Source organism: Crinia signifera, chromosome 3 (genome assembly GCF_055691185.1).
Source record: "Crinia signifera chromosome 3, ASM5569118v1, whole genome shotgun sequence".
In the NCBI taxonomy this organism is placed as follows: Eukaryota; Metazoa; Chordata; class Amphibia; order Anura; family Myobatrachidae; genus Crinia; species Crinia signifera.
This window is the reverse complement of record NC_139219.1, coordinates 160444826-160461664: the sequence shown is the minus strand read 5'-3', so window position 1 is coordinate 160461664 and position 16839 is coordinate 160444826. Positions and strand designations below refer to the sequence as shown.

Sequence of the window (16839 nt, the reverse complement as noted above, 5' to 3'; positions counted from 1 at the left end):
AATCGCATCGCATCGCATGCCACTACATATGGCATGCGATGGGAGCCGTGAAAGTATACAAGTACCTTAAAAAGGAACTTAAATATTCTGAATTAGTGTCCCAGACTCAACCCCTTCCCATAGTCTGCTTTTGCCGGTGAGTAACATACAATCCAGCCTGCTTGACTAGGAAGCAACTAGGATGTAGGAGTGTTGCCTACGCTGTACGGGCGGGTTGACCATCCCAAAAATTGGGAGCCCTTTGCAGCTTTCGGGAGGGGGGTCCATTCTGTTACATACAAAGATACCTTAAACTACAATAATCCACCTTCTGTAACTTGCTGCATCTTATTTTATCTTTGATATATATATATACATACAACATTGTATTAACGCACTGTGAAGCTGAAAGTGCATGTATTTGTGCTTTGGTTCTCTTGTTTATACTTCCAGACCTGATTCACATAAGAGCCATATTCCTATGGGCAAACATTGAAGTCTTGCTAGATATATATTAATATATTTCCTCTTTCTACACAAGCTTCTTACATTTTAGATTCCTAAAAACAATACATTCCATATCTAGGTGTTTGATTTATTGTGAGAGTATTATTATTATTAAACTCAGAACAGAAAAATAATAAATCAAGCTGGGCCAGCCGCAACAGTGTGTTCATGTGAAAACAGACAACAAACTACAGTTTGAAGATACATTTTCTGATGCAGCCAGTCACTAACTAATGTGAGACACTGTGCTGGGGCATTATTTGCCATGCACAGACTGATAAGAAGATAATATATAATAGATTTATGTCAAATGTACATTCATATGATTGATAGAAGAGCCAAGAGTTTTATAGCACAATGCATAGAGAATATCCTATTTTCTAAGTTTATAGAATAAACGTTGTTTTATTATTATCATCAGTTTTGAATAGTGAAGATATGCATCATGTTATACGGGGGTAAACATTAGACGATATGCAAAGGATGCAATATTGTTAATGATTTCTCTTAAACTCCCTGGAGCTCCTGAACAAACTATATGGGGCCTAAAGCTCGTGCTTGTTTGGCATGCCAAATTGGCACCCACATATTGAACTTACGCGGATGGTGACAGGATCACGCCAATCACCACAGGAATCCCATGTGCTGATTGGCCTGGCATTGATGAGCGTGGCTATGTCTATAAGTCAATCACACAGCAGAAATAAGAACATTTCCCTGCATAGAGAAGCGCTCATATTTCTACAGCATCCCCCTTCCTGCACAGCATAGCTACAAAGGCATGTGAATGGTCACCATGTTTTGGTTCTCGGTGGCTGCATGACAAGAATCAGAGCTGCCATCAGAAATTGTGGGACCCGGGACTGACAAAATAGGCAGGGCTTCCCCCACCTATTGATACACAAAATATTTTACATCACGTCTGAAGGCACGCAGAAAAAAATGTAGGGTGTGGGGAAGGGGCAGTGCCACATTTTAGTATCAATTCCCATTACACCACACACTATGTCAAGTAGAGCCCCTTGGACACACTGCACCAGGATTACGCACACAGTAATGCACATTACACATGGTCACACACAGCAATGCCCATTACATATTACGTCACACACCGTAATGTAAATTACATATTATGCTACACACCGTAATGCCCATTACATATTATGCCACAGACCATAATAACCATTACATATTAGGCCACACACTGTAATGTCTATTACATTTATATAACACACCGTAATGCCTATTACACCTTATGCCACATAACTTCTGCTTACCTACATGCCCAGGAGTTACATGCATGTTGCCATGGGTTTCTTGATCGATGCAAGGGGTTACATGCTCATTGTCAGGGGTGACATCTTTTTGCCTGGGGTTACATGCTCCTTTCCAGGGGTTTCATGCTCATTGCCATGGGTGCGTGTGTGTGTTAAATGATAGTTGCCAGGAGGGTTACATGCTCCTTGCCATGGGTTTCATGCTCGTTGCTAGTGGTTTTATGCTAGTTGTAATGGGGGGTGAGAATTAATTGCTAATTGCCAGGGCGATTTACATGCTCCTTTCAAAGGGTGAATGCATGCTCGTTGCCCAGAGTGAGTGTCTTCTTCATTGACCAGGAGGAGTTACATGCTTATTGCCATGGGAGAATACATGCTTATTGCAATGGGGGAATACCATACCAAAAGAACTTCTTTCCAGAAAACATGGCTTAGATTTACTTGATATCCTGCCCTATTGCCCTGAGTTATTGTCTCTACTCTCCAGCATTCCATTTCTATGCTCCTGCATGTTTTTCCTTTGATATTTTTCATTTGGTTTAGTTTTCTCATGTAAAAATAAAGTTATTATTTAAAATGGATCTTTCTTGCAGCTTTTTAAAAGCATTCTACATCTCACTGGCATTTTGCAAGAGTTTTATATTTTATGTGAATTAGCTGATCACCATTTAACTGAAGAAAGGAACGACTGACATAGGAAATTAGTCGGTTAAACATTCAAGGCTGTGGATGGCCTTGGGGAACAATCCAATAAAGATGCAGGGGTGGCAAAGTTAGCTGGATTATAGAATTCAGGGATAGGGGGTGTCAACCTCTTGTTCCTTATTTTCCCACCCTTCCTCCCCTTTTTTAGTGTTGGTGGGTAATTTCTTTGCATTGGCTGTTTGGCTGGAAAGAACAGCAGGGTAATTGGTTCTGGGTCATATTTGAGGGTTGATTGATTCTTCATAGTTGTATTTGGTGCGCTCTCCTTTATAGGCCTCTGCTGGATCACCAGGTCAGGGACAGTGAGACCGCCCAGACAGCTGGGTACTCAAGTTAGAAGGTCAAGCAGATACTGCTTGTTGTTAGGCTGTTGTTGTTTAGGTAGGCTAGTTATGGGTGGGGTTAGATTATAGCTGTTCTATCTTGCCCACCATTTTTAATTACTCTTAATCAAGAATGTTTAGAGTTGTTTAAATAAATGACAGCTAACATTTTCTGCCAAACCTAAATCTCTGAGTTGTTATTTTAGGATACGTTAAGTGTTAAGTATCATGCAAACACAAGGTTATACATCAGTCACTAGGATGTTTAAAAATGATATAATAACATCCTACATCATCTCTTGTAAAGTACACTTGTCTAATTCAGAATTCAGATACGATCAATGACACTAAAACTTCATGTGAACAAGTATACAATAGGTGAAGCTCACTAAAAAAATACTTAATAAATAAATGACTAAATGTGGAAGTACTAGATGTACAGTAAGAAACTGTTTTCTAATAATAGAAAAAATATATTACTTTGAATTGTATAAGCACTTATCACTGATATTTGAAATTTAATGAACTGGTTAGTAAAACCATTCATTGCTCTGTTATAGGAGGTTGTTGCGGTTGACATGCAAAGCTACGAAATTTGCAGCTCTGCGTGTAATTTTAACGCCGTCGGCATGAACGACCGCCCCCACATACAGCAAATGATTTTGTAGGTGCTCGCAGATGTAATACACCTCTCTGGTGTCTTACATTTGCGGGTGCCCTGTACAGGAAGTAGGCGGGCAACTGAAATCCGCTGATGTCAGCTGCCCAACCCCCCGCACCTGTATCACTGGCGCATTATCATGGGAACGCCCAGAATTTTGAAATGCTGGGTGTTCTTATTGGTGCAGCCCTTCGCCACCACCTGCACTGCTAGGACGTAGTGGCTGCAGATGCACATAGAAGTTAATGTGCATGCGCAGTCACTCAACATCACTGCCCTGTGCAAGCATGCAGGGGAGCATGCCCATCAGAATTAGGGCCATAGGGCCTTATTCAGATTTCATCTGTACTGCGCGCATTCGCATGCAGTACCGATGTTGTGCGTCTGCGCATGCGCAGGCGTGTTTCTGCGCATGTGCAGGCACATGGTGCGTGCACCCACGGCGACCTTTCGGGTCGCCGGGTGCACGCACCCATGGCAGCGAGGGGGGGCGGAGATGGGCGGGGAGCGCTGGGCTGCCCCATTACCATATGTGAACGCCCAGCGTTCCATGGGCGTTTCCATGAGAACGCTGGGCGTTCTCATGGTAATAAGGCAGTGATGCGGGTGTGTGGGCCGGGTAGCTGACATCACCGGATGTCAGCTGCCCGCCCATATCACGCCAGCGTGCACGCTAAACTAAGTAACTCAAAAGTCACTTATATAAGCGTGCACGCTAAACATCATTCGATGGTCACCGACCATCGAATGATGTGGGCGGACACCCCAGCAAAGCGAATGGATGTTTATGCAAAACATCCATTCGCTGCTGTGCGGGCGAAGCTGCACTTTGCTGGGGCGGCGGGGGGGGGCCTGCGTGTGCCGGGCGGGGTTTGGTGGACTCGCAAGGCTGCGAATTCGCAGCCTTGCGAATCAACCTGAATAACCCCCATAGTTTCATGGTAGTTCTCTGGCTGCAAATCCAGGTGCAGGTCAACCATGTTTCAGGTCGCATTGGCTGCGTGTGATGCCACACAGCCGGAGCAGCCCTCCCCCGGAGTGGCCTGGACACGTCATGACTTAAATGATGGTTATGGTTATGATGAGATCACAGTTTAAGTTCTTGCGCGTGCATGCTCCAGCTGATCTCCGCACTACTGCAGGAAACTCTGAATCAGGACCTTTAATTTGGTATATTATGTGCCTTGCTCGGACAACCGTATCATAGAAATAAGTCACTCATAATAGTTGACCCTCTACTAGAAATATATATATTACCGGAATTCTACAGAAAAATTAAGAAACTAAATAAATATGTTTCCAAAAGCCCCAGAATATTGTTACGCTTCCAACAAATATTTAACCAATTTGCTTCAGAGAGATTCTACACATATAGGTTGGACTTTATCCCTATATCGTTTGCTCAGGACTGGGGTCAAGGGCATCTTACAGGGATCAGCATCTACTCGACTGACTCAGACATCCAAACATTAATAGCCCAAAGCAAGTTACAGTGTCAAACATTTCTTTCATTTACAGCCATTACCTGCCTATTGTTTCCTCTGATTGTTTTATAAATTGCTCTGTATGGTTTAACAGAATAGGTCAGTCTTTGTGAAACATGCCAATTTAATAAAGGACTAAAAGCCATTTCTCCGGGACTATCAAGCCCTCCCTGCCATTTATTGATTTTGGCAGACTTGTTCTGGTGTAATAAAAACAAAAACAGCTGAACAAAAACAGCAACAATACAAGTAAATGTCAAAGAATGGAGAAAGCAGTAATAAATATAGGAATACAGTTTTATTCACTTAAATAAAGCATTTTTACTAATGGGAACATTTTTAAATATTTTTTCTTTAAATATAAGTTTTAGTTTATATATTTATTTGAATCATTGTTTCCAGTTCCACTGCGCAGGTGTGAACTGGCAAACAGGTCAGCCTTCCCTTACCACTACCAGCCATTATCATCAGATTTATTTATTTATTTACAGTTTCTTATATAGCGCAAACTACTATAGAACAATTTCTGAGCGCAGACTGTACTATTCTGCGCTGCTGCTGTCTCAGATAAGGGGGATTACCCCTTAAGTATTTGGCACAAGAAAAAACAGAAATTGAAACAGCGCTGTGCAAAATAATTCACTTATTTAATAATTTTAAAAAAACATACAATTAAAAGGTATATATGTTAAAAGGGTACTTCTGTACTTTCACGGCGCCACTAGAAATCGCGGGCATCGCGGCCATTGAATGCACTAAAAATCGGGTGCGACGCGATGCCCGCGATTTCCCAAAGGGACCAATGTTAAATTTCTCAATTGACCCGATTTTACTGTTCAATGCCTCAATTGACACGATTTTTCCATAGGAAACAATGTTAAATGGCCCACAGAGGCCAAATAGCCACCCTGAAGTGTGAAATGGCCCCCACAATTGTTAACGCCACCCCACGATCAACGTGAACCCGAAGCGTGGCGAGCGCAGCGAGCCCGCGAGGGGCGGCGGTACGCGTCCTCCGACCTTTTCATACCCCCACTATCCACGTCGGCGTGGAGTTGAGAATAGAATAGTGTGGCGAGCGCAGCGAGCCACAGAGCCCGAAGCGTGGCGAGCGCAGCGAGCCCCGCGAGGGGACGCGGATACCTTCACAGGTAAACGAGTCCCTTCGCGGGCTTCACAGGTATCCTCGTCCGCTCGCCACGCTTCGGGCTCGGTGGCTCGCTGCGCTCGCCACACTATTCTATTCTCAACTCCACGCCGACGTGGATAGTGGGGGTATAAAAAGGTCGTAGGACGCGTACCGCCGCCCCTCGCGGGCTCGCTGCGCTCGCCACGCTTCGGGTTCACGTTGATCGTGGGGTGGCGTTAACAATTGTGGGGGCCATTTCACACTTCAGGGTGTCTATTTGGCCTCTGTGGGCCATTTAACATTGATTCCTATGGAAAAATCGTGTCAATTGAGGCATTGAACAGAAAAATCGTGTCAATTGAGAAATTTAACATTGGTCCCTATGGGAAATCGCAGGCATCGCGTCGCACCCGATTTTTTAGTGCATTCAATGCCCGCGATGACCGCGATATCCTATCTTTCCTAATCTAGTGGCGCCGTGAAAGTAAAGAAGTACCGTTAAAAGCCAGCAGTAACAAACAGTTTAGAAACACACATACACAGCTCTGATGCCCCCTTAATCCTCTATATTAGAGATTAGTGCATGCATGCGATTTATATCCAAGCGATTTTGCTTCTGGATTGTTAGTATATCAGTAAGCCATTTTTGTTAGACTCAGTCCCACCTAGGGCCGGCGCCACCGCTAAGCAGCTCTAGACATTTGCCTAGGGTACCGGCCACTGGAGGGCGGTACTGAGCCAAGTTCCATAGAAATCTACAGAAGCAGAAGTACTGGAACTCATCCCAGCAGGGTGCAGGGTCAGGGAGTGGGGAGCAGGTGAGTTAAGTGATACGACCCCCCCCCCCCCCCGGTGGTCGTCAGCGTCAATCTAGTGCTCCCAGCAGCTAATGATCAGAAAGGCAATCCCCATGCGGCACCCACCTGCAATCCCCGTGTGGCACCCCCCGACCCCCCCCCCCAGGTAATCCGTGTGTAGTGCCGCGCTGAAGCCCCCCCCCTGGAGGGGAGTGGGCGGCGGGAGGGGGGGGATTCCATGGGGCACAGACGGTGCTTGCACCGGCCCTGGTCCCACCTATGTGCACATGGTGTATATTTAAAAGAATACTTAATAGTCTCAGCAGTGGGTAGAGATACCGGCCTCCAGACCCCTGTGGAACGCTCCGACCGTTGGTGCAGTCCAGAGGTGGGCCGGACCAGATTTCACTCTGGCTGGGCCGCTTACCTTGGTTCCTAGCGGCCGTAGGCCAGCCTGATCACAAATGGCAGCATTGCCCAAAACAAATATGGCCGACGCATATATACATATATTATATGCATATATTATATGCACATATGCGGCGGGCCATATTTGTTTTGGGCTCTGCTGCACTGTGTGAGCAGCTGCGGCCGCTGGATGTCGACTGAAGCGCGGCGGTGGTGAGTAGTGTCCGCACCCCCACCCTCCCTCCCCGGGCTGTAGCGACAGCAACCCCCACCGCCCCCACCCCCCCCACCGCCCCCACCCCCCACCCCCTCAGCACAGGACGGGAACTGTGAGAGTATACCTGATGGGCACACCAGCTGGCTGACACAGAACATTTCCTCTGCCACACAATGTTCGAAAGAAACACGGCCTTGTCAAATTCCAGGTTCAATAGGAAGGATGTAAGAGGAGACATTTTTGAAGAATCGAGAGGGATACGCTCGATTTCCTTGAAGAGCGCAAGTTGGGATTGATGGTAGGATGGTGAACATTTGAGAGGTTTGGAAGCTGGGAATGACCTCAATGTGGTTACCAAAGGCTCACTTCTCCATGGTGACCCACTGTTTGGAATCTTTAGCATGTGTTCATTCAATGCTTTGGTTCAATAACATGTCATGGTGATGACAATAACTGGTGATATGAGGGAGTTGTAGACCACACAAATTTATAGCAGTACAGTATAAGGTAGCATGCTTAAATTAGTCTGTGACTGACCCCATACAATACAAATTAGCGGATGCCACTATGGACAGCTAAAGAAAACAAAATTGGAAATGTCAATAGTAATCTGGACTCATTCTTTTTATCTGAGCTGGGTTGGGTGGCCGTACAAATGGGAAGGACAGTTTCTAACCAGCAACTTGCTGGAGTTGCTCAGGATTCGGATTCTATGTAAAACATCTGGCCCAAAGCACACGGGACAGGACTTGCTATTGTATTTCCACAACCCCCATAATGACATTGCTTCCCTGCTTGCAAGTTAAATGATTTTCACATTATCTCTGGTCATTACAACTAAAACTGAGGCTTTAGTGCTTAATTGAGTAGCAGTCATTTGGGGATTGTATTTTCCTTTGAAATGGTACCACTTTAATCATTCTACATCTTTTTCTAACTGTACACTATTTTGAGAACTTTGATTATTTTCATACTAAATGTTGTCCAGACTTATCAGCTCTGCCAGATTGGGATCCCTGTGCTTAAAGTTCTGTCAATCACAAGACCGACAATGTTCTAAGCCAGTGGTTCCCAACCTTTTTCTCTCCCGTACCCCTTGATTAGGTTTTTATTGATAAGTACCCCCTCCTCTCATTTTGAAATATGGTCAGTACTTAGCGGTTTGCGGATCCTTATGCATGTCCTTATATTAAGGAGGAGCGGAGGAGTAGTATACAGCAAGGAATCATGCCCTTCTGTGTCTAGACACTGGTTGTGTATTATCTCCAGGATTCCCGCTAACACCTGTAGGATTAATGCCAATGCTTCCTCCACCTTTGTCAGTGCTGGGCAAATGACTGCTGATGTCTGAGGGCAGCATAGGAAGCTCCCAGTGGATTGCTGGTCAGGCATATGACACAACATAGTTTGTCTCCATGGCAATGGGTCTTCTTCAGCCATCAAAAGACCTTTTCATCGTCCACCATTACCAATATTATTTTCAAGTACCCCCAACTGGTCTGCAGAGTACCCCCAGGGGTACTAGTTGGGAACCACTGTTCTAAGCGATCTGACTGATCTACCCAGGTAGCCACCCATTACCTCTTCTGCTCCTCCACTAATTTACCAATTTATCTTAGCCTTCTTATATGCAACTTTATATCATAAACTTTTAGGAATAGAGAGACTAATAGTTTTTTAAAATATATGTTTTCATTTATCATGCTTACATTCTAGACAAATCATTTTGTCTTTAATGCATAATGGTTGTAAATGATGTAATGTTTGCACTATTTTCCTACGTAGCTTAAATCTAGGAATCAATGATGATGATTAGCATATAGTATTATAACAAATATATTAAGAAAAACATATATAGTCTTCCTAATCCTAATAGTGTATGACATGAACTACCACTGGTATAATTTTATTTGCATTTAACTCCCTCTATGTGCTAGACACCTGCATAATCTTGCTATTTATCATACATTGTGGTGGGTGATAATGCCAATGATGGTGCCATAAGGTTCACATGCTTTGGGTAATGTGGCTTCACTCTGGCACTTCTGAATTATGTGTCGAGAGACAGTGATAAGAAAGGATTTGATGAGAGGTGGCCGCCTGTGCATTTAATTGTAGCGCTGGCGGGCTGGGGGTCCCTGCAGCATATGTGAGAACAGCAGCGGGGTTCCTGCGGCGTATGGGAACTACTACTTCCCATCCGCCGCAGGGACCCCGTCGCTGACTTCACATATGCCACAGGGACCCCCAGCCCGCCAGCGCTACCGACCTGACCTTGTTTTAAATACTGTTTAGAAACACGTTTGGCAATGTGAAAGCAGTATCTGTTTCTCCAGTCAGTACCCTGTTGTCACTCTTGCACATTTCAAAATATCAAACATTATAAAGAGACATGTCAAAAAGGCATATTTGTAGGAGGGCACAAATGTATAGTTTGCAGGGGGTGCTGAACACCTTAGCACCAGCCCTGCTCAGATTGTAAGCTTGCAGCAGGGCCCTCCCACCTCCAATGTCTGTTGTTACCCAGTTTGTTTTATCACTGTCTACTATTGTAAAGCGCAACGGAATCTGCTGCGCTATATAAGAAACTGTAAATAAAAATAAAAATAATAGGGCCAGATGTATCAAGCTTCAAAAAGTAAACAAAAAACAGCCAATCATCTCCTACCTGTATCTTTCTAACCCAGCCTGTAGCATGGCAGTTAGGAGCTTATTGGCTGACTGTTTATCACTCTCCATTTTATCACTTTTGAAGCTTGATACATCTGGCCCATAGAACTGTTACAGAAGAGAAGCAGTTCAATTTGGTATATTACAGATGCACTACACTGCTGTGCCTGGTCTATCTGGCTTAGTTAACACATTTCACTAAGTAGTGTATTCATTCCACATGCCTCATCTACAGTAGTGGCTTAATAATATAGTGTGTGGGAGGGGGGAGCGGGGTTGAAGTAATTTGCTTCTCTACTATTGGAAGAAGGGAACTTGACCTCACAACTGAAAGAATAGATATTGTAAATTAGAGCTTAGGCCATCTTTCATCATAGCAGAAAGCAATAGGAACTGTGGAGAGCAGTTTGTCTTTTCTCTTTGTAGAAATGTGGTAATAAATTGTACCTTGCCATGTTTACTACAGTAGGTCTCTCCACACTGCAGTGAGGACATCCCTCAGTGCCTCCTCTGTGTAATATACACGAGCTGTCAGGATATTGGACAAAAAACTTCCAGGACCGTTTGAAGCTGCAGTGGTGCTGTCAGTGGTTGACAGTTATTTACCACAAACTGTTCTATCCTCAATTTGCTAAAAGTACTGTATGTGTTCCCAGGAACCTCTCATTTATAATTTATTGTAAAGCTAACTTCAGTGCTTTGGGTCCCCCGTGAATATATATGTATAGATGCAACCTGATATATCTTGCAGTTGTTGTTCGTTTCTGCTTTGCGTACTCTTTTTTCTCTATTGTTTTTAGAATTTAAATAATAGGTTGCACAGTGTAGGTTCAAACAAACACATGAGTGCAGCCACTAAGTATACAGTTCTGTAGGTACAGTAGGTGCATCTATGCTAACCACAAATATGTGACTCGCAACGTATGCTTTTATTGCACCTAATGTACAGAAACGTAATGACTTTGGGTCTTATTTAGACCCATTCGCTGGGCTGCGAATTTGCAGCCCGGGCGATGATCAGACAATAGCGCATGTGCGAGACGTCTGTCTGAACACAGCCAGCTGCTTGCATGGTAATTGACACTCTGCGGGCATTTTGGGGTAGTAACGCAGATTTTTCAGGGAGTGCCCCTGAATGTTGAGATGGAGGGCTGCTGATGTTATCAGCGGCCTCCTTCTCCCCATAGATTTTGCAGCGCTGAGTAAGTCTATACTCACTCGGTGCTGCGAAGGCTGTGAAGAGAAGGAGTAAAGGGGGAAGGCAGGGGGGAAATCATTCAATGGTTAATTTGATAAAACACTTATTCAATTGAGTGGTTTCATGTTAAAAGCATCAAAAGTTCATGTAACACACATCTGCTTTTTCTACAAGTCACTATGCATTGAACCAAATAGAGTTCTCCAGCTGATGGACATCACTGCCTTAGAACATCACTGAGGAAGGTGTGCAACCTTCCATATGAAACAGAAAAGGGTCACGTCTTTTTTTTTGTAAAATTGCAATAGTTCTGCTTGAAGCAACATGTTTGTACAACTGGATTTGCATTGTAAGTGATGGGTTGTGGGTAGATCATGTTTCACTGTTCTCCTTAAATAGATGTGTAATATCATCTTTAGCTGACCACTGATCATTCCTGCTGTCACTGCACTTCCAGCACTGACTGTGGGGATGGTTCAGACCCGTTTGTAATTCGTCCCAGTCCTTGATAGTCGGGGTTTGCACATGCGGGAATATGTGCATGTCAAAACCCCTGGAGCAAACGCCTTCGGCGAGTTTCACACTCAGGGGGCTGGAGCAGGGGAATGCCCTGCATTTTACATATCAATGCCTGCTTAGGGCTGGCAGCCAAGGTCCCATGACGTCAGCGCCCGCCCTGAATTCAGCCATTTCAGGCCAACATAAAAGACAGTCTAGACTGACTTTTATCTACAAACGGAATAAAAATCATTGGTACTTGTTTCCTAGAACGGCGCCCACGATTTCCATCGTATGGGCTCCTAAAAATCTCGACGCATCCCCCTGGAATATTGCAGCATGCAATGCATGCGATGCAATTCGATTTTTAATTGTACAAGCACCCATGCCATGAGATGTGATGGGTGCTTACAATGAGATGTAACCCCCAGTATCCACGGCATCCCAAAGCGTGGCGAGCGCAGCGAGCCCTGCAATGGGCGGCGGTACGCATCCTCCGACCTTTTCATACCCCCACTATCCATGTCAGCACGTGTCCTCCGACCTTTTCATACCCCCACTATCCATGTCGGCGTGGAGTTGATTTTAGATAGTGTGGCGAGTGCAGCGAGCCACCGAGCCCGAAGCGTAGCCACACTATCTAAAATCAACTCCACGCCGACGTGGATAGTGGGGGTATGAAAAGGTCGGAGGACACGTGCCGTGGACCCTCGCGGGGCTCGCCACGCTTCAGGATGGCGTGGATACTGGGGGTTACATCTCATTGTAAGCACCCAACACATCTCATGGCATGGGTGCTTGTACAATTAAAAATCGCATAGCATCCCATTTGCTGGCCTGCAATGCTATGCGATATTTAATTGTACAAGCATCGCACCACACACCACTAAATAAGGTACACGATGCCATGCGATGGGCGCCGTGCTAGGAAACAAGTACCAAATCATTCGATGGTCAGCGACCACTAAATAATTTTTTTCGTCCGTACAGTGGCAGTGAACGTTTATAGGCATACTCACTAGGCTGCAAACATACGCAGCCTAGGGAACAGGTCTGAATCAGGCCCTGTGTGCCATGGTCATTGCAGTTTTTACCAGTTGGTAACCACTTCGTAACGGGATAACCTGGCCCTGCTCCACTGCTCCAATGGCAAAACATTTTCTTTTTATTTTAGCTGAGATCAGATTTATCTGTTGGGATCATGGTGTGTACAAAAGATGCGATTCAGCATAATGATGTGAGCGCTGATGCACGCTCTCGCATCTTCGCCAGCAGCCGTCGGTCTGTCTTACAGGCTGAGTGAACCACTTTCCATAGTCTCTTAACGCCCATACACACTGGGCTACTTTGAGCTGAAAGTGGCTCAAAACAGGAGGTTTGATCAGCTTTCAGCTCAAAGCCGCCCAGTGTGTATGGTCCGGCGATGAGTGGTGAGCGCTGCTGCGCGCTCCTGCAACATTGCTGGGAAAGCTGTTCATCTGCTGGTTATACCAGCAGATGAGTGGCTTTCAGGATGGCTTTGCATAGCACTCCGCTATGCAACGCCATCCTCCCCCCTCCGTCAGCGCCGGGCAGGGGGAAAGCCGCTCAGTGTGTATGCACTGAGCAGCTTTCCCCGCATCGATGATTGTAATCATCACTGTCCATACACACTGGGCATAGTCACCCAGTGTGTATGGACCTTTACTCTGGAAAGTGGTTCACTTCCAGTTAAAATGGCTGGGCCGGGTGTATGCACTGAGCAATGACATGAAAATCACTGGCCGATAAATTGCTCCGTGCATATGCCTGGCCCAGCGATTTTCCATAAAAACGCCCGGTGTGTATGCACCTATAGTCTAACTAGATCTGCCTGCACAGTCTATTTTCCTTTGTGATACCGAAGCCGCGAGGCCGCACATCAGAATGACAAGCCTCCTAAGCACTGTGCGATTTTGGCCAACTTTCTATCCTATTTCTATTCTATTTTCACTATACAGTATAGTCAAATTGTAGTCAAAATCGTTACATGTGCAAATGTATCAATAAAAGTGGGACTAAATTGCTTTATAATTCCCAAATGCTATTTATCTACTTTATACTTTTCAATTGACACACTATTGGTTAAGCAATCCAATGTGGTGGCTGGCCACACTCCCCCTGGAGATTGGCCACTCCCCTAAACATGGGACCCTACCACTGAATTCCACTGGTGGATCATTCTTGAGCCAGTCACTGACCTTATATGTATAACTCTGATAAATACTGTGCCAACTACTTGCTCATTGGCTGTGTTTTGCTCTTATTATGAAAGAGAGATTACTGTATTCTGTAGTTAGTAATCATTAGAAGCCTTTTGATGCCACTGTTTCTCCTGCACCTGTAGTGTCTGTCAGGAAAGTACAGTGTCCAGCGCTACCCAAAAGTGCAGATTCAGGGAGTGTTGGTGCACTGTGCACCTGCAGCCCCATGGCAATGAGCATGTAATCCCCCCTGGAAAGGAGCATGAGCGTGTAATCCCCTGGCAACAAGCATGAGCATGTAACTCCCATGGCAACGAACATGTAATCCATCCTGGTGATGAGCATGTAACCCCTCTGTCAATGTGCATGCAACCCCCCTGGTAATGAGCATGTAACCCCCCCCCCCCCACGTCAACGAGTATATAACCCCCAGCAGCAATGGGTGTATAACCCCCCTGGCAACGAACATGCAATCCCTTGCTGGTAATGAGCTAGAAACCCCTGGCACGAGCATGAAGCCCCTGGCAATGAGAATGTAACCCTTGGTGTGTAGGCAGCACTATTTAGGGACTTATGTGTGTAAGTGGCACTAGTGGGGTACTTTATATGTGAAAGCAGCACTAGTAGAGACATTGGGGGAAATTTACTAAAGGAAATTTGTAAAAAAAAATAGGTATATTTGTATCCAGAAATACACTTATTTTTGACATTTACTATCCCGAAAATACGGCAATTCGTAGTCGTATTGATGTGCTATCAATACGAATACGAATTGCCGTATTTTCAGGATAGTAAATGTCAAAAATAAGCGTATTTCTGGATACAAATACACCTATTTTTTACAAATTTCCTTTAGTAAATTTCCCCCATTATGGGCTGTATTCAATGAGGCTGATTCGCCATGTTCTACGGCGAATGTGTGCTATTTTCGTGCTCTAAGGTGAATCTTTTTACTGAAAAACTGATAGCCCTATTCAACATGCACTATTCTCCGACGGCGAACAGTGAATGACGGACAATTCGCCGTCTGATAATCGTAATTCGCTGTGTTTTTTCAATGGGCTTTTCAATGTGATTCGCTGTGAGTGTATTCAATGATCAGATGGCAAATTGCTTTCTAAGTGATTTTTGCCATGTGTCACCGTGTAGCAATCGCCATCTTTTTATGGTGAACTGAACTGTGATCTTTTAAAATAAAGGTTTTTTTTTATTATTTGGTTTAAAAAAATCTGTATTTTTTTCTGTGAAGGGGCATGCTATTTTTTTTTTTCATGTACTTACTGCACATGAATATATATTTAATTTAATTTTTTTTTTTTTTTTTTTACACATAACAGCCAGCAGGGGGCAGGGAGCCGCTCATTAAATATTCATATATTCACTTCACACTGCTCCCACTCATTACATAAGCAGGAGCAGTGCAGTGGCACCCTACCCCAGTCCCCTGCTTCTGCTGCCTGTGTTCCCGGGAGCCCTGCTTCTGCCCCACAGTGTCCGGCGCATGCAGGGAGGCTTCCATCTCCCTGCCTGTCGCTGTCCCCTGGCTCGCTGCAGGGGTTAAAGTTCGCCATCAGGGGCAGCGAACCCCTGCGGCATTGAATACTGCGACAGGGAGGGCTGGCAGCGAATGCTCCAGCCCTCCAGAACACGACGACCGTGCAGCGAATCCTAAACAGAATTCGCTGCACATTGCAATTATTCATATTGAATACGGCCCTGTGAGTGGTGATGGTAGAGGGGGCATTATTTGTGGTAGCACTACAGGGTGCATTGTGTTTGTAAGCGGCATTAAGTGTAAGTGCCACTAAAATGCCATGGGGGGCCCACAAAATGTATAACTATGCTGTTGCGGAAGTCCCAGGATGCTGTCGCCACCAGGAGAAGGTCCACAAAGCTATATCTTTTGTCTGAAAATCCTGGCAATGAGTAATTAGAAGCCTTACTGTGGGGCATCATTTGTAAGGGGCATTTTTGTGTGTGTAGGACATAAAATGGTATCCGCGGCATAGCTGTGTGTGGCATAAAGTGAAATAAGCATTATGGTGTGTGGTATAATATGTAATGGACATTACAGTTTGTGTAGCATATTGTGTAACTGGCATACTATAAGAAGGAAAAATTGCTCTGGGCACCATGTTACCTAGCTACAACTATGCCCACATGCTATCATTTCTGATTTGATACTGATAACCAAGAGCAGATTGGGAACTAAAAGTGGCCCTGGAAAAATTTCTAGATGTGGCCTCATGTGGACAGCATCAATTCAAATGTAGGTGGAATAAACACCAGAATAGGTGGGATTAATACATCACTGCACCTGCGTGGAAGCCATTGGTTTTCTTAGCAGTCTAGTGACCCCCATACATTTTAGTTGCTGTGACAAAATACAAACCTCTACATTTCAAATAACACCCACCTCTCCCACTGAGACTGAACACAGACCCAACAGCCTCCATCAAGCAGATAAGCCGCTTAATACCATAATTCCTCTAATATCACAACTTTCCTCTGCTATCCACAAGTGGAGCCCAGAAACACCCCTGTTTAGCATAAACATCCATTCGCAGCCTTGCACGCGGGGACAAAATCATTTGATGGTCGCCGACCATCGAATAATTATTGCAAGTGCTTGTAGACCTAAGATACCACTCTGTTGTCCCTGTAAAGGAAGTGGACGGGCAGCTGACATCCACTGACATCAGCTGCCCATCCCCCACAACCCCTTGCCCGCACTGCTAGGTGTGAATGGGCCAATGAATAAACA

General features: G+C 44.9%; 1 protein-coding gene across 1 annotated transcript in view; it reads left to right on the top strand.

Annotated features, from left to right (window-relative positions):
• The window catches only part of SLC35F1 (solute carrier family 35 member F1), a 298410-nt gene that overhangs the window by 143881 nt on the left and 137690 nt on the right, over positions 1-16839 (top strand). The window lies entirely within an intron of this gene.